Raw genomic sequence first — 24,757 nt, 5'->3', positions numbered from 1 at the left:
AGTCAGTCAAGCATCTGACTTCAGCTCAGGTCATGATCTCGCGGTCTGTGAGTTCAAGCCCCGCGTCGGGCTCTGTGCTGACAGCTCAGAGGCTGGAGCCTGCTTCCAATTCTGTGTCTCCCTCTCTCTCTGCCCTTCCCCTGCTCATGCTCTGTCTCTCTTTCTTAGTCTCAAAAATAAATAAAAAAAATTAAAAAGAAAAAGAAAACTATATCACAAAATACAAAGTAGCAAAGAAGAGTAAGCAGATTAGAACACTTGAGTATTAACCTTGTTTAGTAGAATAAACTTTATAAATCTTGTTTAGTAGAATAAACTTTATAGAATAAATGCAAAAATTAGTGAACTGAGAGATACTATTGGGAAATTCACCCAAAATGCAATGCAGAAAGTTAAAAATATTTTTTAAAAAGTTTGAAAAAGCAGTTAAGAGACATAGATCAGTCGAGACTCTCTGACACTTCAAAAAATAATTCAAAGCATAAAACAAAAAGAATAGATAAAAATTTCCAAAACTGAACAAAAATAAATGCTCTCATATTGAAAGTATGTGGCCAAGCTGACAAACTAAAAATAAAACAATATTAAATAGGGCTTATCAAAATTGATGAAGAATAACTATAATTATATACATATATTCCATAGGGGAAAAAAACATTGTCTGCCAAAAACCCCCCACGATTGATAAAATTTGCAATAAATTGCATTAGTAACAATAGGTATCAAGAAACAACAGAGGGGCGCCTGGATGGCTCAGTCAGCTGGATGTCCAACTTTGGCTCATGTCATGATCTCACGGTTTGTGGTTTGAGTCCCATGTCGGGCTCTGTGCTGAAAGCTCAGAGCCTGGAACCTGCTTCGGATTCTGTGTCTCCCTCTCTCTCTGTCCCTCCACTGCTCACACTCTGGCTCTCTCTCAAAAATAAACAAACATTAAAAACATTTTTTTAAAAAAAGAAACGATGGAAAATATTCTTCAAAGATGGATGGAAAATTAATGTCAATTTGGAATTCTATCTCTGGATATATTACTACTCTAAAGAAATAGAGGGAGAAAAGACTTATTCAGACACAGGCTACAAGAAATTAGTACTCATAGATTCCTACTGAAATAATTTTTAAGGAATGCATTTGAGTTTCAAAAAATTGTAAATTCATGGGCACCTGCGTGGCTCAGTCAGTTGGGCATCTGACTCTTCATTTTGGCTCAGGTCATGATCTTACAGTTTGCGGAATTGAACTCCATGTCAGGTTCCTGCTCACAGCATGGAGCCTGTCTGGGATTCTCTCTCTCCCTCTCGGTCTCCCCTCCCTGGCTCTCAAGCACACAGATGCCCATGCTTAAATAAATAACCTTTAAAAAAATCGTAAATGCAGAAAGATAGAAGGATGAAAAAATGAATATAAGTAGTCAAAGGAATTGGCAAACTCTTGCTAAATTTAATTACCTGCAAAAACAAAGAAATACTCTTACGTTTTAAACTGTACAGTCAAAATTCTAGACAATAGCAAAAACAGAGAGAAGGATGAAAGGTCAGAGGGTAGGGATCTAAGATCTTTTTCATTTAAAAATAGTGTGGACATATTGAATAATTTTTTAAAGTTTATTTCTTGATTTTGAGAGAGAGAGAGAGAGAGAGAGAGAAAACGTGTGCATCCACGAGCATAAGCAGGGGAGGGGCAGACAGAGATGGAGAGAGAGGATCCCAAGCAGGATCTGTGATGTCTGCACGGAGCCTAACACGAGGCTCGATCTCACTAACCTCCAGATCATGACCTGAGCAGAAACGAAGAGTCTGACGCTTAACAGAGTCACCCAAGCACCCCATATTGAATAATTTTAAATTTGGATTGAAATTTTAAGATACATTTGATGTAGCTTCACATGCCTTCACAAAAGGCATTAATCTAAGTGAAAAGGAAGCCAGTCTCAAAATACTACATGCTGTATGATTCCATTTAGATGAAAAAGGGAAAACATTTGAGACAGAAAACAGATTTGTCGCCTTAGATGGTGATAGGAAGGGCTCATGGAGGAAAGACAATTGACTTTTGAAATGAAAAATCAAGCCCTCCTTCACATCAACAAATTATGTGAAGAAGCACTAAGCTATTAGAAAAAGGCGCAACCAGTTCTTCTAACTTTAAAAAGGCTTTGAAAATTTCCTCATCAAAGAGTATTAAAAAGACAATGAATTAAAAAGACAAAGGAATCTTCAAAGGGCTGGCCAAGAAAGAATGGAGAATGATTTGGTCAAAAAATTCCCTTGGAGGAATATGGGGGAGGAGCCAAGAGGGCAGAACAGCATGGAAGATTTTTGTGTGTCTGGAGTCCATGAAATACAGCGAGACCAACACTAAACTGATCTGAGGATTAACACAACTATCTGCACAACCTAAACACAGAATTCAGCAGGTGCATGGCGCCAAGAGGTGAACTGGGGGAGAGAGAGGCCGCAGAGGGCAGGGAGTTGTTTTTGCCTGTGGAGAGAGGACAGAGACGGGGGGCGGGGGGAGAATACGAGAAAAGCACCCCCCCAAAGCAGCTGGAGAGAAAGTGCAAAAGTGGAAACAGCCGCAGAGACTGAACTAAAAAGGGAGAAAGGAGGAAGGAGAGGGTTTAAATTCTATTAAGATTATAAACAAGGGAAGCACAGAGTCTGAAACTCCGTAGCACAATACCTGACGGTGGTCTGGTGGAAAGGGCGAATCCTCAGGAGCACAGTGGAGTCTGGGGTTCTTCAGGCCACATGGGGAGAGGTGGTTCCCCTGCTAGAAGAATACCTGGTAGAGGCTGTGTGGGTCCCCCAAAGGCAGGGCCCCCGTGGACCCGGGAGAACAACCGCATTCGCTGGTGCTGGAACAAGGTAGTTAAGGATGAAACCTGGTGCCAGATGTGTGTTGTGATTTTCCACAGTCCCTGAAATGCTGCTGCTACACTATCTCATAAACTTTTTCTATGGCAGGCTGGCACCTGGCCACAGTCTCTGGCCATCAGCAGCAGCACAGTCCCGCAAGCGTTCCTGGATGCGGCCGACACCCGGCCATTGCTAGGTGAGACCCTTCCGCACAGGGGCAAAACGCGTCAAAGCCGCAGTCCCTCAGAAGTAAGACATCGGGAAAAACAGCCGCATCTGAGACAAAACTCAGGAGGTAGGTGCTGCCTGGGGCTTGGTCACGGACTGTGTAAAAGCGTGGGAGTTAACGGAAGCCGGAGACAAAGAACGGGTGCGATATTGCTGATCGGTGAAAACAGAGTTCTGATACTGGAGACTGGTTGGCTGGGTGCAGCCATTTTCACCCTTCCCGCGCATGCGCATATGCACCTACAAGCGCCACAATTCACCCCAGTAAGCTAAGCAGCGCCACCTAGTGGAGAAAGGAGCTGTTACACTACGCCCCGCCCAACTTGGCCAACCTTGCTCTTAAGGAGCACAAGTCTCTCCGCCTGCTTAGCTTAAGGACTATAAAGCGCTTCATAGTTTGACTTCTGGGGGAAAACGAAATAATTTCAGTAGTATTTCAGTCCGTTCACCGATCCATCTATTTAATTTTCGTTTTCATTTTTTTTCTTTTTTCTTTTTGCTCTTTTTTGTTTCTTTTTTTTCTTGAATACAGAGAGAAAGAAAATTCATTTTTATTTTCAATTTTTATTAAAAATATTTTTCTTTAATTTTTCTACTATATTTTTTATTTTGTGTAAATTTTTTCAAATTCTATTTTTCTTCCATCATTTCATTTTAGTCTAATTCAATGTAATCATTTTTTCAAATTTTCAAATGATTTCCTTTTTTTATTCTTTCCCCTTTTTTCTTTAATAGATCAAGCCCCTGTCAACACCCAGACCAAAACACACCTAGGATCTGGCATCATTTATTTGATTTTTTGTGTGTGTTTGTTTTTAATTTTTTAATTATAATATTTTTTATTTTAATTTTTTTACCTCATTAATTCCTTTTATCCCTTCAAAATGTTGAAATGAAGGAATTCACCCCAAAAGAAACAGAAGGAAGAAATGACAGGCAGGGACTTAACCTATACAGATACAAGCAAGATGTCTGAACCAGAATTTAGAATCACAATAATAAGTATACTAGCTGGAGTCAAAAATAGATTAGAATTCCTTTCTGCAGAGATAAAAAAAAAAAAAAAAGTAAAACCTAGTCAGGATGAAATAAAAAATGCCATAACTGAGCTGCAATCTCAAATGGAGGACAAGGCGGCAAGTATGGATGAGGCAGAACAGAGAATCAGCGATATAGAGGGCAAACTTATGCAGAATAATGAAGCAGAAAAAAAGAGGGAGTTTAAGGCAAAAGAGCACGATTCAAGAATTAGAGAAATCAGTGACTCATTAAAAAGGAACAAAATCAGAATCATAGGGGTCCCAGAAGAGGAAGAGAAAGAGAAAGAAAAGGGGGTACAAGGGTTATGTGAGCAAATCATAGCAGAAAACTTTCCTAACCTGGAGAAAGACACAGACATCAAAATTCAGGAAGCACAAAGGACTCCCATTAGATTCAACAAAAACCAACCATCAACAAGGCATATCATGGTCAAATTCACAAATTTGAGGCAAGGAGAGAATCATGGCAAGGAGAATCATGGCAAGAGAATCATGAAAGCAGCAAGGGAAAAAAGTCCTTAACCTACTAGGGAAGACAGATCAGGTTTGCAGCTGACCTATCCACAGAAGCTTGGCAGGCCAGAAAGGAGTGGCAGGATACATGCAATGTGCTAAATCAGAAAAATATGCAGCCAAGAATTCTTAATCCAGCAAGGCTGTCATTCAAAATAAAAGGAGAGATAAAAAGTTTCCCAGACAAACCAAAATTAAAGGAGTTGGTGACCACTAAACCAGCCCTGTAAGAAATATTAAGGGGGACTCTCTGAGGGGAGAAAAGAAAAAATACATACATAATACATACATACATACATACATACATACATACATACATACCTAAAGCAACAAAGACTAGAAAGGACCAGAGAACACCACCAGGAACTCCAACTCTACAAGCAACATAATGGCAATAAATTCATATCTTTCAGTACTCACTGTAAACATCAATGGAATAAATGCTCCTATCAAAAGACATAGGGTAACAGAACGGATAGGAAAACAAGATCCATCTAGATGCTGTTTATAAGAGACCCATTTTAGACCTAAAGACACTTTCAGATTGAAAATAAGGGGATGGAGAACCATCTATCATGCCAATCGTCAACAAAAGAAAGCCAGAGTCGCCATACTTATATCAGACAATCTAGACTTTAAAGACTGTATCAAGAGATGCAGAAGGGCATTATATCATAATCAAGGGGTCTATCCACCAAGAAGACATAAAAATTGTAAACATTTATGCGCCAAATGTGAGAGCACCCAAATATATAAATCAATTAATCACAAACATAAAGAAACTCATTGATAGTAATACCATAATAGTAGGGGACTTCAACACCCCACTTACAACAACAGACAGATCATCTAATCAAAATATCAACAAGGAAACAATGGCTTTGAATGACACACTGGACCAGATGTGGACCACTTAACAGATATATTCAGAACATTTCATCCTAAAGCAGCAGAATATACATTCTTCTCTAGTACACATGGAACGTTCTCCAGAATAGACCACATACTGGGACACAAATCAGCCCTCAACAAGTACAAAATGATCGAGATCATACTGTTCATATTTTCAGACCACAATGCTGTGAAACTCGAAATCAACCACAAGAAAAAAATTGAAAAGGTAACAAATACTTGGGGACTAAAGAACATCCTACTAAACAATGAATGGGCTAACCAAGAAGTTAAAGAGGAAGTTAAAAAGTTCATGGAAGCCAATGAAAATGATAACACCACACCCAAAACCTTTGGATGCAGGAAAGGCGGTCATGAGAGGAAAGTATATAGCAATCCAGGCCTTCCTAAAGAGGGAAGAAATATCTCAGATACACAACCTTACCTTATGCCTTAAAGAGCTGGAAAAAGAACAGCAAATAAAACCCAAACCAGCATAAGACAGGAAATCATAAAGATTAGAGCAGAAATTAATGCTATCAAAACAAAAAAAAACCAGAACAGATCAATGAAACCAGAAGCTGGTTCTTTGAAAGAATTAACAAAATTGATAAGCCACTAGCTAATTTGATCAAAAAGAAAAAGGAAGGGCCCAAATAAATAAAATCAAAGATGAAAGAGGAGAGATCACAACCAACACAGCAGAAATAAAAACAATAATAAGAGAATATTATGAGCAATTATATGCCAATAAAATGGACAATCTGGAAGAAATGGACAAATTCCTAGAAACATACGCTACCAAAACTGAAACAGGAAGAAATAGAAAATTTGAACAGATCCATAACCAGTAAATAAATAAAATCTGTAATCAAAAATCTCCCAAAAAGCAAGAGTCCAGGGCCAGATGGCTTTCCAGGAGAATTCTACCTAACATTTAAGAAAGAGTTAACACCTATTCTCTTGAAGCTGCTCCACAAAATAAAAGTGGAAGGAAAACTTCCAGACTCTTTCTATGAAGCAAGCATTACCTTGATTCCAAAACCAGACAGAGACCCCACTAAAAAGGAGAACTGTAGACCAATTTCCCTGATGAACATGGATGCAAAAATCCTCAACAAGATATTAGCCAACCTGATCCAACAATACATTAAAAAAATTATTCACCATGCCCAATTGGGATTTATACCTGGATGCAGGGCTGGTTCAAAACCCGCAAAACAATCAATGTGATTCATCACATCAATAAAAGAAAGGACAAGAACCATATGATGCTCTCAATAGATGCAGAGAAAGCATTTGAAAAAATACAACATCGTTTCTTGATAAAAACCCTCAAGAAAGTAGGGATAGAAAGAGCATACCTTGAGATCATAAAAGCCATATATGAACGACCCAATGCTAATATCATCCTCAATGGGGAAAAACTGAGAGATTTCCCCCTAAGGTCAGGAACAAGTCAGGGATGTCCACTCTGGCTGCTGTTATTCAACATAGTATTGGAAGTCTTAGCCTCTGCAATCAGACAACACAGAGAAATAAAAGGCATCCAAATCAGCCAGGAGGAGGTCAAACTTTCACTCTTCGCAGATGACATGATACTCTATATGGAAAACCCAAACGATTTTACCAAAAAACTGCTAGAACTGATTCATGAATTCAGCAAAGTTGCAGGATATAAAATCAATGCACAGAAATCGGTTGCATTCCTATACACCAACAATGAAGCAACAGAAAGAGAAATCAAGGAATCGATCCCATTTACCATTGCATCAAAAACCATAAAATACCTAGGAATAAATCTAACCAAAGAGGTGAAAAATCTATACACTGACAACTATAGAAAGCCTATGAAAGAAATTGAAGAAGACACAAAAAATGGAAAAAGATTCCATGTTCCTGGATCAGAAGAACAAATATTGTTAAAATGTTGATACTACCCGAAGCAGTCTTCATAATCAATGCAATCCCTATCAAAATAACACCAGCATTCTTCACAGAGCTAGAACAAAAAATCCTAAAATTTGTATGGAACCAGAAAAGACCCCGAATAGCCAAAGCAATCTTGAAAAAGAAAACCAAAGTAGGAGGCATCACAATCCTGGGCTTCAAGCTATACTACAAAGCTGTAATCATCAAGACAGTATGGTCCTGGCACAACGACAGACACTCAGATCAATGGAACAGAATAGAGAACCCAGAAATGGACCCACAAACGTATGGCCACCTAATCTTTGACAAAGCAGGAAAGAATATCCAATGGAATAAAGACAATCTCTTCAGCAAGTGGTGCTGGGAAAACTGGACAGCGACATGCAGAAGAATGAACCTGGACCACTTTCTTACACCATACACAAAAATAAACTCAAAATGGATGAAAGACCTAAATGCAAGACAGCAAGCCATCAAAATTCTCGAGGAGAAAGCAGGCAAAAACCTCCTTGATCTTGGCCGCAGCAACTTCTTACTCAACACATCTCTGGAGGCAAGGGAAACAAAAGCAAAAATGAACTACTGGGACCTCATCAAAATAAAAAGCTTCTGCACAGCAAAGGGAACAATCAGCAAAACTAAAGGGCAAACGACAGAAAGGGAGAAGATATTTGCAAATGACATACCAGATAAAGGGTTAGTATCCAAAATCTATAAAGAACTGATCAAACTCAACACCCCAAAAACAAAGAATCCAGTGAAGAAATGGGCAAAAGACATGAATAGACACTTCTCCAAAGAAGACATCCAGATGGCCAATCGACACATGAAGAAATGCTCAACATCACTCATCATCAGGGAAATACAAATCAAAACCATAATGAGATACCACCTTATACCTGTCAGAATGGCTAACATTAACAACTCAGGCAACAACAGATGTTGGCGAGGATGCAGAGAAAGAGGATCTCTTTTGCATTGCTGGTGGGAATGCAAGCTGGTGTGGCCACTCTGGAAAACAGTATGAAGCTTCCTCAAAAAATTAAAAATAGAACTATCCTACCACCCAGCAATTGCACTACTAGGTATTTATCCAAGGGACACAGGTATGCTGTTTCGAAGGGACACATGCACCCCCATGTTTATAGCAGCACTATCAACAATAGCCAAAGTATGGAAAGAGCCCAAATGTCCATCAGAGGATGAATGGATAAAGAGGATGCAGTATATATGTACAATGGAGTATTACTCGGCAATCAAAAAGAGTGAAATCTTGCCATTTGCAACTATGTGGTTGGAACTAGAGGGTATTATGTTAAGCTAAATCAGTCAGAGAAAGACAAATATCATATGATTTCACTCATATGAGGACTTTAAGACACAGAACAGATGAACATAAAGGAAGGGTAGCAAAATAATATAAAAACAGGGAGGGGGACAAAACATAAGAGACTCTTAAATATGGAGAACAAACAGAGGGTTACTTGAGGGGTTGTGGGAGGGGGGATGGGCTAAATGGGTAAGAGGCATTAAGGAATCTACTCCTGAAATCATTGTTGCACTATATGCTAACTAATTTGGATGTAAATTTAAAAAATAAAATAAAAAAAAAATCTCCCTTGGTTACACCTTCCCTTAATATACTGATGGAAATATACTCATGAAGATAATCCACATGAAAGCACCTTCAGAAAAGAACCACAGACACAATGAGTAAGACCATGCATACTGTTTGAACTCAACCACACAGCATGTGATTAGTTGATATGCTACCAAGGATAACCAGATTTCATAATATTATGTTACTTTGAAAGTAGAGGTTGCTGAGATTATCTTTCTTACTCTTGCACTCACCCAGCACACAGTGGATTTTAAAAATATTACACACAAAAAAGGTCTATTGAATGAATGAATGAGTTAGCTAACAAGGAGACACAGTAATGTGTCAGAGACAGGAGTGAAAGAAAGAAATGGTTACAAAACGAGTGTCCAAGAACCTGACATGGTTACTGGAGTACGTATCTGACTAAAAAAGGAATGGATATTACTTGTCATGTCAAGTACTTCTAACAGGTTGATGGAAGACCCCATGATTCCACCAAGATCAAAGAGAAATTAGCCCTGAAAGACTCTGGATAAAAAGTATCATTTCACAGAGACCATACACATAAATCCTGGTCCAGAAGGTTATTGATTGATAAAATGGATTATCACAAACATATTGAATAAGCAGAGAACATTTGTTTTGAAAAGCAATAATGGATTTCATAAAGATATTCCATTACGGCTTTGCTGAAATAGTCACTTCACTTTACGAGGGCCTGAGTTGGGACTCTGAATTAATTATGGTAATTTTGAAGTATCTGTGCAAGAGGAAGACTGTGTGTATGAATAAGTAAGTGTCTCTTAGTAACATTTTCTGATGAATAAATCAGTTTAAAATTGGAAATCTCTGTCCTCTGGTAATTTGTTCTAAGCCTTCTTTCCTGTGAGATCCCTTTTCAAAATTAACACACCTAGAAGACATTCATTAAACATTTGTTGAATGGATGAATTTTGATGTGACATTGAGATAATACTTTTAGCATCACTATAAAGTAGTGCCCAGTGCATATTTTTCATAAGCAGATGTTTTGCAATGATTATAGGACTGCAAAGAAATTGAATCCTTGGGTGGAAGTTACAAACATACAGGTTTGCAGTGAGTTAGGGTTGCACTTCACATATTCAAAAGTCTCACCTTTGTTTGAAAAAACATGACATAAATACAACATGCATAATGTATGCCAAACTATGGAACTAGGAGCAGTTCAAAAAAGAGACAATAAAATTGGTGAAGAGGGCAACGTCCTGCTACATGAGAATATATAAAATATTTTTCAAAAAGGCTAGGGACATAACTGAACGTAACACAATCATAAAATGATATATATACAGTAAATATGGGATTATCCTGGAATCCTAAAATGAGGATTTGAATTTTGAAAGTTTATCTAAGCACCACACCAAGGATATTGTTCAACCTTTCAAAGTGCAAAACAATTTCTATAATTCGTTGACTAGGTAATAGCAGTAAAAAACATCAACCACTATCGGCATGACTTAAATAATAAATTCATGCACAGGAAGCATCCATAGGAAGCATATAATATTTTAGTATCCTATTCCTAATATCTTTCAGTTAAAATCAGTGGTTCCCAGAATAGAGCCCATTGCTCCATTACTGGGGACAGAATAAAGGTTAAACACACCACGAGCCAACTTAATGGTGGACTTGGAAAGCCTGCATGTGATATCATCAAGTCAAACAATTTTAGAGCTGAACACCCTAAGAGACTACTGCAATGTTTTCGTTTCACATAATGAGAAAACTAAGGCCTGAAGAGATTAAGTATTTTGCCTGAGGTCACATAGCTAACAAAAGGCAGAGACCTGTTAGGATTAAACTCTTTTGAGTTCCCACTTCTAAATTCTTTCTATTACTGTGACTCTCCCAAATGAACATGAAGGGTAAAAAAAACAAAAAACAAAAACAACAAACAAAAAAAAAAAAACAAAAAAACAAAGCAAACAACTATTGGACATTAAGGCAAATGTTATTTCTGTCCTCTCAATATAGTCATTAAAATGGCTCAGTTGGTTAAGCATCTGCCTCTTCATTTCAGCTCAGGTCATGATCTCACAGTCATGAGATTGAGCCCCACATTAGGTTCCATGCTGAGTGTGGAGCCTGCTTGGGATTCTCTCTCTCCCTCTCTCTCTGCCCTCAAAATTAAAAAAAAAAAAACAAACAAACAAACAAACAAAAAAAACCCTTTGATTTTGTGATACAACTTTATTTAATTTCTGTATAATCAATCTAGAGATTGGGAATCAGGAGTCTAGTTTTAACTTTTTATTATGGAAAATTTTAAGCATAGATATTTACAGGCAGAATAGTATAATGAAAGCTCCATGTACCCTTCATCCACCTTCAAAAATGATCTTATGGCCAATCTCATTTTAGCTATTTTCTACCTAATCCCACCTCCTCTCACAATGTAATTTTGAAGCAAATCCAAGAGCACATTCGTAAGTATACCAGCATGTGCCTCGAAATGTGACTACAATTACATTATCATACCTAAAGAATTTCTAATAATTCTTTAACATCATTTTAAAGCTAATGTTCAAATTTCCACTTGTTTCATACATGTCACTTTTAGAATTTGTTTTGAACTAAAAATAAGTTAAATTTTACTAAGTTATTAAAAAAAGAATAACTAGATAAGCTATAGTCATGAAAGTCACAATAGAATCTATCTTTGATAAAAATAGTATATCACTGCACCTTGAAAAATGGGGAAATGTGTACTCTAAGGGTCTGGGAATAAGGTCATTATTTTTGTATAATCAAATTCAGTGATCCAATTTAATGCATAGAAGAGTATTTTAATAGAGATGAGTATATGATTAAAAATGCAGTGGCCAAATTGATGGCAATGTTTACGCACTATGGTGCACCAAATTATCAATTATGTCCATATATCCAAATGATCCCGGGCAAGGTGCCATGCAGAGAAAATGAAACGGATCCTACCCTGTCACTGCATGCATGTGTATTCTAACAAGTCATGGTGGGGATTAGTTAGGGTACACTGCAGGAGAAACTCTGCAGGAGAAAAACCTGCTGAAGTTGGAATCAGGGGGTTGAAATTCCAGCCTGGGCTCAGCCAGGAAGTAGTTGTGTGCAAATCTGTTGAACTCCTTGGGGTTCAGCTCCTTATGGCTATATAACAAATAGTCAAGATGACCTCTGAAGTCCCTTCCATGTATAAGAGTTGATGATTTTAAATATCGCCGACTTATTCCTATGTATTATGCTGAATTCAGATACCATAATACTACTAAATTGAACATTGAAAAGTCACTTCATTTAGCACACAGTTTCTGAAGAACAAATCCCAAAGCGGTGACTATTATGATCTCTCATTAGATGGTTTAATGGCAGGGAGTCTATGACTATGTAATTTGCTGAGGTAGAGGGTGGCATTTGGGAGTAGTAGTAAGCAAGCCGAGACTGACTCAGTTTCAGCATAGCTGACCACTCTAGCTAAAGGCTGCAGAAGGAATCCCATCCATCATATTTCCTTTATCACACATCTCTGGGTATCATACAGATATACTCATTCCCCCTGCAGGTTTGCAAGATTTAGCAGATGAAAATACAACATGCTTAGGTAAATTTAAGTTTCAGATAAACAATGAGTATTTTCATACTAAAATGTTATATACTAAAAAATCTCTATACTAAAAATGCCCATTGTTTGCATGGGCTTCAAATTTAACTAGATGTTCTGTATTTTACCTGGCAACACTAAACCCCTAACCCATGCCCTTGGGAGGATTTATCTTCATTTTACAGATGTGGCGATGGAGGCTTAAGGAAACTATCCATTAACAGGGAAAAAATAAATGGCGGCAATGGAATTCAAATCCAGATCTGCCTCACTCTAAAACACAGGCATTTTTCACTACCTCTTCATTATTCCCTAAGCACCTATGGAAAACAATTTAAATTTCCTGTAAATATGCAAAGAAACTTCAAGAAATTCAAATGTATGAAGACCACAGCTTGCATAAGGGCTATGTCTCAAAGTCTCTAAGGCAGCTATTTAGAATTTGGAAGGCATCTTTCCCACAGAAATTCTGACAAATGGTTGTTAGCTTCCAGGTCAACCCATAAAGCCCTGTGTAAACCACATTCTAGCTGAATCACCATAGATAGTCTTAATCAAAAACACAGTAGAAACTAAGTATGTTAGTAATAGCCATATTAGTAACTAATAAGTGTGAATTAATAGGAAATATGTTCTTATTTATGTTTTAATAGTGATGTAGGAGGTAAAGGAAATCATACTGAGACAGAGAAGGTAATGAAAATATTGTGGAGACTTGAAAGAGCCTTCTAGAAAATTTTAAACACATTGCAGATGGATGCTGTTTGTGTACTCTGCCAGTGTCACTTTTCAACACTTTAGATTTTCTTTTCTTGGAAACAGATGTTGACTTGCACATATGAACTGTAACTGGGGCTGTCTCTGGACTCAGATGAAAGGATATGAGGGGAAGAGAGAAAGAAAGAACAAGAACACTGACAAGTATTCCCCCATGTGCCTGAATTAACTGGAAAGAGTTTTAGGAGAAAAGGGCGGACTGGTACATATTTGTGTTTCTGTAAGGTGGCTTTGATTTAAGATGTAATTAGTTAAGGAATGATAAAGAAAAACCAGGACATTGCTGTGAATGCCAGAGGGGAACAAATTTCAAATCAAAGTATTCCTTGCACTGGTCAGCACCTGACATCATCATCCAAGAGTATTTGATTATTGAAGAAGCTCAGAGTATCACAGGAACAGAGGGTAGGGGTGGGGGTGCATGGCAGGGTGAGGGGACTAACCCTCCAGAGGAGGAGTGACATTCAGGTTGAGTTCTGTAGAATGATAGTAGTTAGCTAAGAAGACAGGACTTCTGGGCAAAGGAAGAAGTGTGTGCAAAGGCACAAAAACCAGAATGCATGATCTATTGACAACTTCAAGCAATTTGGTATACGTGGAAGCTATGTGTAAGAAAATAAATGATGAGACACAATCCTGGGCAGGATTTCGGGGACCTGACCATAAAGGGCTAAGGAGTCTGGATTTGACTGGGAAGCCATGGTGGAGCCTTTGAAAAGTTTAAGCAGGAGAGAGACAGGATTGGTCCTTTTTTCTTTTCTTTTCTTTTTTTTTTTTTAATCACTCAAAAAAGGAAGGAAGGAAGGAGGGAAGGAAGGAAGGAAGGAAGGAAGGAAGGAAGGAAGGAAGGGAGGGAGGGAGGGAGGGAGGAAGGAAGGAAGGAAGGAAGGAAGGAAGGAAGGAAGTCTCGTAGCAGTAAAGAAAATGAATGTATATGGTCAAATTGAAGGCATATTAAGTGTGGGAATATTCCAGGTGAAACTTTGCTGACTTGAAGTAAGATAGTAGTAGAGGAAATATAAAAGAGAGATAAATTCAACAAACATTATGATGCCATAGGACTTAGAGACTATTGGTAAAAGACAACATTGAAGATATGAGCCATGTGGTCTTAGTGCCAGAGCGTCTTCAACTGGAAGTCTTAGGCAAGCTACTTCACATCATTCAGAGAAGAGTTCCTCAACCGTAAACTGAGGATATAATTAAATATACTTCCAACAGCTGTTTTGTATAAAAGTGCCTGACACAGAGTGAACGCTCACTAATACTAGTTATGACTTGCTTTTAGTAGGAGCGTAAGGAAGGCCTTCTGGCCAGAGAAAGATAGGGAATCCAGGAAAAGTGGGCAGTAAGGAGGGAGAGATTGAATTCAGTTTAAAGTATCCAGAATTTCAATGTGTCCTGAGATGGAAATGTTTGGTTGGCAGTTGGTAATCAGGGCTTGGAGAACACAAAAAGGTTGAAGTGAAGGAAGTAACAGCAACTAGGCAGAACTTGTAATTGTAACAGTAAGACTGTGAGAAAAGAGAAGAGCAGCGAGCAAGAAATTTAACATGAGAGATAACAGCACTGAAGAAGTTGTGGAAGAAGTTCTCAGAGAAGTAAGAAGACTACCAGGGGAGAAAATCATCCCCCCATTCAGGAAAGTTCTCCTATCAACAAAGGAAAAGACAATTTGGCCACCTATGAAGGTACTTTTAATTTCTGAACATAAAAATTAAGCAATTAATATATGTTTAAGGGCATTTGCCTTATATTTAATACCAGCATATTTTGAATTATAATCCTCCTATACCTTATCTCATTTTACCTATTAGTCTCAGTTTACTTTGTTTATGATACACATGGAATTTAAAAGGAAGAAAATTTAATTCTTTGAAAAAATTGTCAGTGGTTCTCATTTTTCAGGAAACCACTGTAGTCTAACTCCCATTATTCAGAATTAGTCAGATTTTATTGTATAATGTGAGCCAACTGAATTAAAGTGAACATTAGAACCAAATCCCATGGCATCGCCGGTAATTTCCAAGCATGCAAAATGTAGTCACACATGTGGAATAGCAATTGTAACAAAGACCATTTCATCCATCCAGGAATAGCAATTGTATCTTAAACTTTAAAACTAAATACACATTTTGGAAATAAAAGGAAAACAAGATGGGGAAGATGTGTCAGAAAAAGAGTAAATACAACTAAAGAGAGGGAGATTACAAGCTAAGGTATGTGTCTCTAGACCCCTGAATTGGAAGGAGGAGGGCTAACTTCCAGACACTGACCTTTTGGGCTAATGGTTGGAATCTGGGTGTCGGGAGTTATGAAGACTTCTGGGAAAAAATATAGTGAAACACACTGGAACTGAAGTCATTCCCTGGGATAAGGCTTTTGCACAAAGTCTACCCACCTTCCTCTTAGGAAACCCCAAGTGATCTTGTCCATCCAGGATTGGTGTCTGAAAATAAGGAAGCCAGCAGCACAAAGTGGGAATCAGACATGAGGGACACAGACTGAGTAGAAAGTGAGAACATACAGAAAGATGCTCGTGGACTCCAGACTTCTTCCAAGGCACCTTTGTTGTTGTTGTTGTTAATTATGGCAAAATATACACAGTACATTTTAATCATTTATGAGTATACAGTCCAATGGAATGAAGTACATGCACCTTGTTGGGCAACCATCATCATTATCCATCTCCAAAACTCTCATTTTCCCAAACTGGAGCTCCCTATCCATTAAACAATAGCTCCCCATTCCCTGCTTCTCCCAGCGTCTGACAGTTACTGTTCTACTTTTTTTGTCCCCATGAATTTAACTATTCTAGATATTTCACATAAGTGCAATTATATGATATTTGTCCTTTTGTGTGCAGCTTATTTTACTCAGCATAATATCTTCAAGGTTCGTCGATGTTGTAGTATGTGTCCAAATTTCATTCCTTTCTGATCATATTCCATTATATGTATATACCACATTTTGTTCATCCATTTCTCTGTTGGTGGACATTTGGGTTGTTTCCACTTTCAGCTACTATGAATAACACTTATAAATATTGGTGTATAAAAACCTATTCAAGTAAGGCACTTTGTTTTCTTAAGTTTTGACTTGCATTTACCTCCTTGGTCATAAGTGTTTGCTCCCACTGTCTTAGGCCATTAAGAACTTTCCATTTTTAGATGTGTTCAAGCTGGAACTGTCTATCTGTCCAGGGTGATATATAGGAAATTTTTATACCAGATATGAAGCTGGAAAACTGATGAATTATATGCCTATAAGGTTCTTCTAAAAAACATAGAATATTGCAATCTCTTATGAACCTACCTATACTATTAGAGTACTATGATCAAATGGCACAGACAAAAAAATTGATATTCGAGCAGCAAAGAGTAATTTGGCAGGGCTGGGAAATTTGACTCCCATTTTTATCTTTAGAGACTACTCATTGTTTATTTTCTTTAAAAAAAAAAAAAAAGCTAAGAATTACAACTTTGTCCTTAAGCTCCATTTACATTTCTAAATTCACCCAAACTGTTAGAGGCTCCAAAATATGACTGGCTATCAATGTCCATTCTGTCATAGGAAGCCCCTCATATGGGATAGAATTAATACTCTTAAAAATTTCATTGATTTGTATGCCACTAACCAAAATGAGATTACCAGAAAGGACCATTTTAAATTTAAATGAATGCTGCCTTAGATGGAATAACTTACTCTTGATCCTCACATTTGTAATCAATAGGGAACTCTTCGGCTGCATCTGATTTTTCACATTTTTCAGCTAAGTCAGGAATCCTAATGCAAAAATCTCCTCTGTTATGTGGATTTGTGAACTGTCTAGAGGGCTCTGGGTCCATTAACCAATGGATAGATTACCATGAGACATAAATATAATGTTTTTGTCTCCAACCGAGACAGTCTTGCTCCAATATTATTCATGCGATTTCAAGAAAAGTGGTTGCTGTTTTCTTTAGACTCACACCTGGAAATTAATAAAGAGCAAGGCATTTCTCTTGGTATTAATTCAAATTACTAAAACAAAATTAATTACACATGCACTTTTAAAACTCTGCATCGTAGAGCTGGCAAGGAGAGCATCTTAGAATATATTCACTCAAAACCCCAGAATGCATGTGCGTAATAGGAGGTATTATTCCTACAGGGTGTGAACCAATTAGAGCAAATGGGGCCACAGTATAGACTTGTCAGTTAAATCAGAGACACATTACATCCTGGCCATGACCGAGACAAGACATCTAAGCACCGCCCTTTGTCTGAACACCTAGTGTTGCAATCAGCCAACACGTCAGGACTTTCATACCCAATGTGATAAATAAAATCCCACCAAATGCTATGAATTCATTTGGATCTATTGTCAGATTCACACCAGTGTGGGACTGCTGATCAAAAAAATATTTTTTTTTAATTTAAGAATTGTCAAATAAACTACTTTCAGCAATGCTGAAAGTGGCAGATATTGATTTAAAAAATAACGCCTATGTTATTCCATACTACACACAGAAGTAAATAACTGGACCAATTATAAATCAGTCTTTTGTGTGATCATTCAGCATAGAAATCTAACAAATATTCTCAAGGAGATTTCTCTTCCTAGCCAAAGCTGTAACTGAGCATTTTTACGCCTAATGTGAAATATTAATGGCTTTTTTCCCCATCTCCTTTTTTTTCACTCCTTCTTGCTCCAACCCCTGCCATCCTTTCCATATAAAGGATAAAACAAAGTCATCCTGCCCTTGCTTCTGAATCATATGTGTCCTCGCCAACACCTGAGGCAGAGGAAAAAAAAAAAAAAGATGAAGAAATGACAGTATCTGATCTCAGTGTTTCTCACTAAATTGTTGTAGAGATATCTAGTATTTCAGATACAGCATTAACTCTTCATTGTCCTTGTGCAGCTGTGAGAACAGCTGTGCTCTGAAACCTCACCAATGTGCATGATGATCTTTTTGGAGCTAAAGCAACAGGGGCTTGTGGAGAGAAGGAAAGCCCCTGCCCTTTTGGAAACCAGTTCCGGTGGGGGAGCCACCATGTTCTTTGCAACATTCATTCATTCATTTAGCCATTCAGTGCTTAACTTTCCGGGATCTTATGAGTCACTTGTGAAACTGCCGACTGAAATCAGCCCTGTGGCGGCAGTATGAAAATTCAAAAGAGCTATAAATCAGTCCCCAGCCCCTACCCAAACCTAGTGGCTAAACATTTACCAACACTTGTGTAGGGATCTTCACTTATTTATCAAATACTTATTAAGTATCAGCTATGTGCCACACACTGCGTTGGGTGCTGGAATACAACTATGAACAACAAAAAATTCTTTGATACTGGTGAGAAAGATAGGCAATAAATAAATAGACACATACTTAAAAAATTACAGAGAGTGATCAACAAAATGAAGAAAATAAATAGGTTCTATGTCTAAGAATAAAATAAGGGACACATCTTTCTGGAAAGGCAGCAGGGTCTAGTGGTAGAGAGGGCGGTCTCTAGAGTCAGATAGTCCTGGGTATAATTCTAAACTCTGTCATACCTGGTATATGTTACACAGCAGATGGTAGTATGATTCTGGGAACATTATTTAAACTCTTAACCTAAGCCTTAGTTCTCTTATCTGTAAAATAAGAATGATAATAGTACTTCTTTCAAAGGCTGTTATAAATATTTAAAGCGATAATTCAGATAAAATGACTAGGGCCAAAGTCTGGCAAATGTTTTGAGATAACTCAAAAGAATGCTAGCCATAATTACTATCATCACTATTGTCTGAAGAGGTAACATATGACACTTGGAGTGTGCAATATGTGAGCCCTAATGAGGAACCAAAAGAGAGAGATTTCAGGTAGAAAAAAAAGTACATGTGCAAACTCTTTGAGATCCAAATGTGGTTGAGTTGGTCAAAGAATGGTTAGAAAGCCTGAGTTGCTGGGGATAGTACATAGGGAAGAAGAAGTTATCATACCTTTTTACTGAGGCACTTGGAAAGACAGGTTAGGGAAAGATTATGCACAGCCTCTTAGGCCACTAGGAGACATGTGGATTTTATTGTGCATGCAATTGGAAGCCTCCAAGGATATTTAAAAAGAAGACACTATGAGTCAACTTATAGTTTTAACAACTCTCTTCTTGTATATTGGTGGTGAATGAGTTAGAAGAGGCACAAGTAGGTACAGAAAGATTGGATAAGAATCTAACACAGTAATTCAGATGGGAGACTATGCTGCTTTACATGAGTGGGTGGCAAAGGAGGTAAGTGGACAGATTTGGGGTATATTTGGGATGTAGAATCAATAGACTTTGGTCATGGACTAGATAAGGACATGGCAGAGTGTGTTTTTTAAAGATGAACAGAACAACACCTCATACCCCGCCTTCTTCTACAATGTGGTCCTCAAAGTCTCTCATTAATAAGTGGTCTAACTCTTCTACCTTTAAGCCTACGTGAGCATTATCGTGACTGTGTCAACCGATTGAAGAACAGCACAAATGATGCTATGTAACTTTCAGACTACGTTATAGAGACAGCATAATTCCAGTTGTACTGGGTTGAAGAGTGTCGCACAAAAATTCACATCCAACTGGAACTTCAGAATATGACCTTATTTGGAAATAGTCTTTGCAGATATACTTAGTCAAGATGAGGACATGATGGATTATGGTGGACCTTAATTCCAATATAGCTGGCATCCTTCAAAGCTGAGAAGACGCAGATACACAGAGGGAAGAGGGTCATGTGGCAAAGAAAGCAGGGATTGAAGTGATGCAGTTAGAAGTGAAGGAACACCAAAGATTGTGGGCAAGTACCAGAAAGCAGGAAGAGTAATGGAAGGATTCTTTCCTAGAGCCTTCAGAAAGAGTACAGCCTTGCCAACATTTTGATTTCAGACATCTAGACTCTAGAACTGAGACAATAAACTTCTGTTTTAGGCTACCTGTTTTGTGACATTTTGTTATAGCAGCTACAGGAAACTGGTGCACACTTTGTTGGCTATGACGCTCACTTTTGAAGCTCTGAGCTTTGATGTAGAAAGTTCAACTGTGCTGTGTCAACCATGCAGTAAGAAAACTCTAGGCCATACAGAGATCCTATCTCTCTCCTGGAGAGATCCCCTATGTGAACAGCCCAAGAAGTCCCTACTGTTAGCCAGCATCAACTGCTAGATATGTGAATGGAGACACCTCAAAATGACTCTAGCCACAGCTGTGAAAATGTGCCCAGCTACTGAAGACTCCCAGCTGAGATCCTAGATATTGCGGTATAGATAAGCCATCTTTATTGTACCCTGTCTAAATTCCTGATCCACGCAATCTTTAAGCATAATAAAAGGTAAATGGTGCCACTAAATTATGTGGTGGTTTCTTACGCAGGAACAGCAACTGAAACAGAAATTTCATGTCAGAATTGAGTTCTGCCACATCAAAAGCTTAAAACATATGGCATTACCTTTAGGACTGGACAGTGGGCAGAAGTCCTTAAGGAGATAGTAGTTCAGAGTAAGTGAAAGCTAGTGAAGCAAACAGATGTTAAAAAGGACTTATGGGGGGGGGGGCACCTGGGTGGCTCAGTTTAAGCGTCCGACTTTGACTCAGGCCATAACCTCACGGCTGTGCTGACAGCTCAGAGCCTGGAGCCTGTTTCAGATTCTGTGTCTCCATCTCTCTCTGCCCCTCCCCTGCTCACGCTTTGTCTCTCAAAAATAAATAAACATTAAAAAAAATGTTTTTAATGAAAAGAAAGGACTTATGGAGTCCAGTGACAGCTAGGATGACAGGGAGGAAACTCTTATTGGAAGCTGGGAAAATATTGACCTCTGCTTTACAGCGGCAGAGAGTTTGGCAACCCCATTGCCTGTATTAACATAGAAAATAAAAAATGTACCTAATAGGGGCACCTGGGTGGCTCGGTCAGTTAAGTGTCTGACTTCGGCTCAGGTCATGATCTCTCAGTCCTTGAGTTTGAGCCCCGCATCAGGTTCTGTGCTGACAGCTCAGAGACTGGAGCCTGCTTCAGATCCTGTGTCTCCTTCTCTCTCTGCCCCTCCCCCACTCATGCTTGCTCTCTCTCTCTCTCTCTCTCTCTCTCTCTCTCAAAAATAAACATTAAAAGAATTTTTTTTAATAAAAATAAATGTACCTAATAAACTGGTGAATTTGTCTAAGGATACTTCTCAGGCAGGATACTGAAAGTGTCCATCTATTTCTTTTAGCCATGTGCAAGGCACAGATACAAAGAAATAAGGAAAAAAAGTACTGGACAACTTCTAAGCAAGCTTTAAAGAAAATATAAAAACACTTAGTGGGTTTGAAAAAAAAACAAAACTTGTTCTTTCAGTGTCTCTTAGTAGAAGATTCTCAAAATAAAAAGGGCCTCAGTGCAAAGATCAAATCAAGACCTATTAGGAAAATGTCTCATCGTTAAGATGAAGACAAGAGTGTGGCTGTAAAATTTTTCATTAAAACCTCAGGAAGATGTAAGATGGTGCCTCATAAACCTTTCAAATACATACAAAGCTTCTGGATTTAAGGGCATGCCTTTTTAAACAATAGACACCTAGACTCTTAAGGGTTTGTCTTATGGCAGCTTCACAGGGAGTCCATGGCAGAAAAAAGCCTATAAACTGAAGAGATTTCTGGACATGTTTTTTTTGTTTGTTTGTTTGTTTGGTCTAATATGATAGATTTCTATATTAATACATTGGAAGCCGAAAAATTTTAAAGGAAATGTATCAGCTTGGACTGAAAGGAGTAGATACACCATAAAATAAAAGGGGTTTGGTCTTTGGACCCACGGACTACTTTGGGCAGGAAGCAGGATGAGAAAACTACTCAGCTGCAAACATGGAAGGTGGAATAACTCAGGGAGTGAAACCAAATGCTGAAGAAGGTGGATCCAGCAGCTGGAGAAAACAACGGCTAAGAAGTAGATTCAAGCCCATATCAAGGAACTGGCAAGATGTGCCCAGCCAAATTTCAGAATTGCTATTGGACACTGATTCTGTGTGCCTCCCGCTCCTCCTCCCTTTTTCAATAAGAATATTTATAGTGGTTATCCTGCACTGCATATTGGGTATATGGAAGGAAGATCATTGGAGTCTCTTACTCACAGCTCTTCAGAGAGTGAAAAGAACCATGCTAGAGGAATTGCATCCAAAGAGCCTCATTGGCACTTGGAATTGATTTGGATGACCACGTCCTGGACTTCAAGTACTAAGATGAGACTTCGGGAATTTTGAGGGAGGGGTCAGATGTCTTTTGCATGTGGAAAGGATGTGAATAGCTGTGGACAGAGGATAGACAGCAGTTGATAGTATTTTCCAAAAATGGCTACAATATCTTTCATCCCCTACTCTCTTCTACTTTATACAGCAATAAAGTGATTTGTTATACAGCAATAGTACTCAGACCATAAAGATGAGAGAAAAAGGGGACCAAGGATGCCCACTAGCGTTTTGACTTACACAAATGGGGGAACGGTGATACCACTTGCTGAGATGATTAGTAATAGTTTTTGAGTGAGGGGAAGGGAAGTGGGCAGAATGGTAAATCACAGTTGTCTTTTGGCCATGTTAGTTTTGAAATGTGTATGAGATATTCAAATGTAATCTCTTTAGTTCATTCAGGATTGTGAAATCACAGTAACACTTCTACAGTGGAAATAGCTCACCAGTGACATTTTTATGAAGCATGGCACTACAACCCTATTATGACATTAACAAATATAAAAGACTGATGTCGTCCAAATGGCATAATCATCCCAAACTAATACAACTAGGTATAAGCTGCCCCAAATTTTTAATATTAATGTTTGTTACTTGAAAGGTCACCATTTGGCCCTAATGAAATAAGTGCAAAAGAACTTCATTATTTGAAAACGTTTGAGTGCTTGAAGTGGAAAAATATCTTTCAAGAATCATGCTTGCAAGAAAAACACAATTTGAAGTTGACCTAACTGGTCACTGGCCAAAAATAAAATCTTGGCCAGGATTCCAGTTTCAGTCGGATGTAAATGAGGGCTATTCAAAAATGGTGTTCCTTAAGGGGATGCCAAAAAACCTTAAACATTGCAGTACGCCAGAAACAGCCATAAAGGACAGAAGTAGTTGCTTTCCTTCACAGCATTAATCACAGGAACCAGACAAGAATAAACAGCAGTTGGGGGAGGGGGTGCCCCATGAACAAGGATAATAAATGCTTGTGATGACCTCTTCCACCAGTGAATTAAAGGCCTTGAGAGACACGAAAAAGTCGAGCAAAAGAATCAATTTAATCTTTTGGTACCTGTGTTGAAAAAGTGTGCAATTTGTATGAAACCTCTACTCACAAACAAACCATCCCAGCCTGCCAGACACCATGCTCCTGGTTACAATGTCACCCTGATACCATAGAAATTCCACTTCCTTTTGGGATGTTGTGATTGATCCACGACACTAGATTTGCTGTAATCTTCTACAGAATGCCATCACTTGCTCAGGGGGCAACTGAACAGCGATAAATCAGCAAGTGAGAGACTGAGTCTCTGACTCCTCTGTTCCCATCTCTCCTGAGAAGGATAAAGAAGGCTGTCATCCACAAGATGCCATGTTTCCCCTTTGTCAATGCACCAGTGGTTCAAACTGAAGGTGAGATTGTGGGTCAGATTGCACCCCAGAATCCTGAAGAATCGCTCAAGTGCATAAATAAAGCCCTACATCACCCCTGCCAAGGAAATGGTGAGTGCTCGGAAGATTACTATGACTATGGGATATTAAGACTATAGGCCAAGGAAAGAAGGATATTTTATTGCTTTTCTTGTTCCTATCACAGGAACTCTAGAGACCGGCAGAGCTCTACCCACAGTAGGACATCATCAATAAACTTTTTTTTTATAATGATAGGGCTATTCTTAATTGGTCATTGCTTCTCAAGAGAAAATGCAAGACAAAATTTCATCACTTGGATTTGACCATCAAGAGGGGAAGAATTTATTACCAGCAGTATCTTCTAATCTGTGGCATGTTCTGTTGCTAGGAAATTTCTCTAAAATGAGATTTAGGGAGACTCAAACGTTGTACTTGTGCCTGTATTTTTTTCCCACTCCCTCCTCCTTCTCATTCCTAATGTTAGATATAGATCATAAATAAATGTCTCATTTTGCATTTCAATAAAATATATTTATGTATTCAGATCTTTCATCAAATGTTAAAGCTTTAAATATTTTAAACACAAAGGGGAAAATCACATTGGTTTGGGAATTTGGGGGTGTTTAGGATTTTTTAAAGAGGAATTGCAAATGGTGCAGGACAAAATCTAGGAC

General features: G+C 38.3%; 1 protein-coding gene across 11 annotated transcripts in view; it reads right to left on the bottom strand.

Annotated features, from left to right (window-relative positions):
• The window catches only part of NTNG1 (netrin G1), a 336,959-nt gene that overhangs the window by 261,683 nt on the left and 50,519 nt on the right, over nucleotides 1-24,757 (bottom strand). Inside the window, exon 1 of one of the 11 annotated variants that reach the window (XM_040471155.1) lies at nucleotides 2,683-3,617. The exons of the other annotated variants lie outside the window; for them this stretch is intronic. The gene's annotated coding sequence lies outside the window, so the exon portion shown is untranslated. Of the gene's footprint in view, nucleotides 1-2,682; nucleotides 3,618-24,757 lie in introns of those variants that run through there. 11 annotated transcript variants of the gene reach the window in all.

The sequence above is a fragment of the Herpailurus yagouaroundi genome, unplaced genomic scaffold (genome assembly GCF_014898765.1).
Source record: "Herpailurus yagouaroundi ecotype Mexico unplaced genomic scaffold, PumYag 77, whole genome shotgun sequence".
Lineage (NCBI taxonomy): Eukaryota > Metazoa > Chordata > Mammalia > Carnivora > Felidae > Herpailurus > Herpailurus yagouaroundi.
Note: the sequence above shows the minus strand (reverse complement) of the source record. Positions and strands in the feature narration are given on the sequence as shown.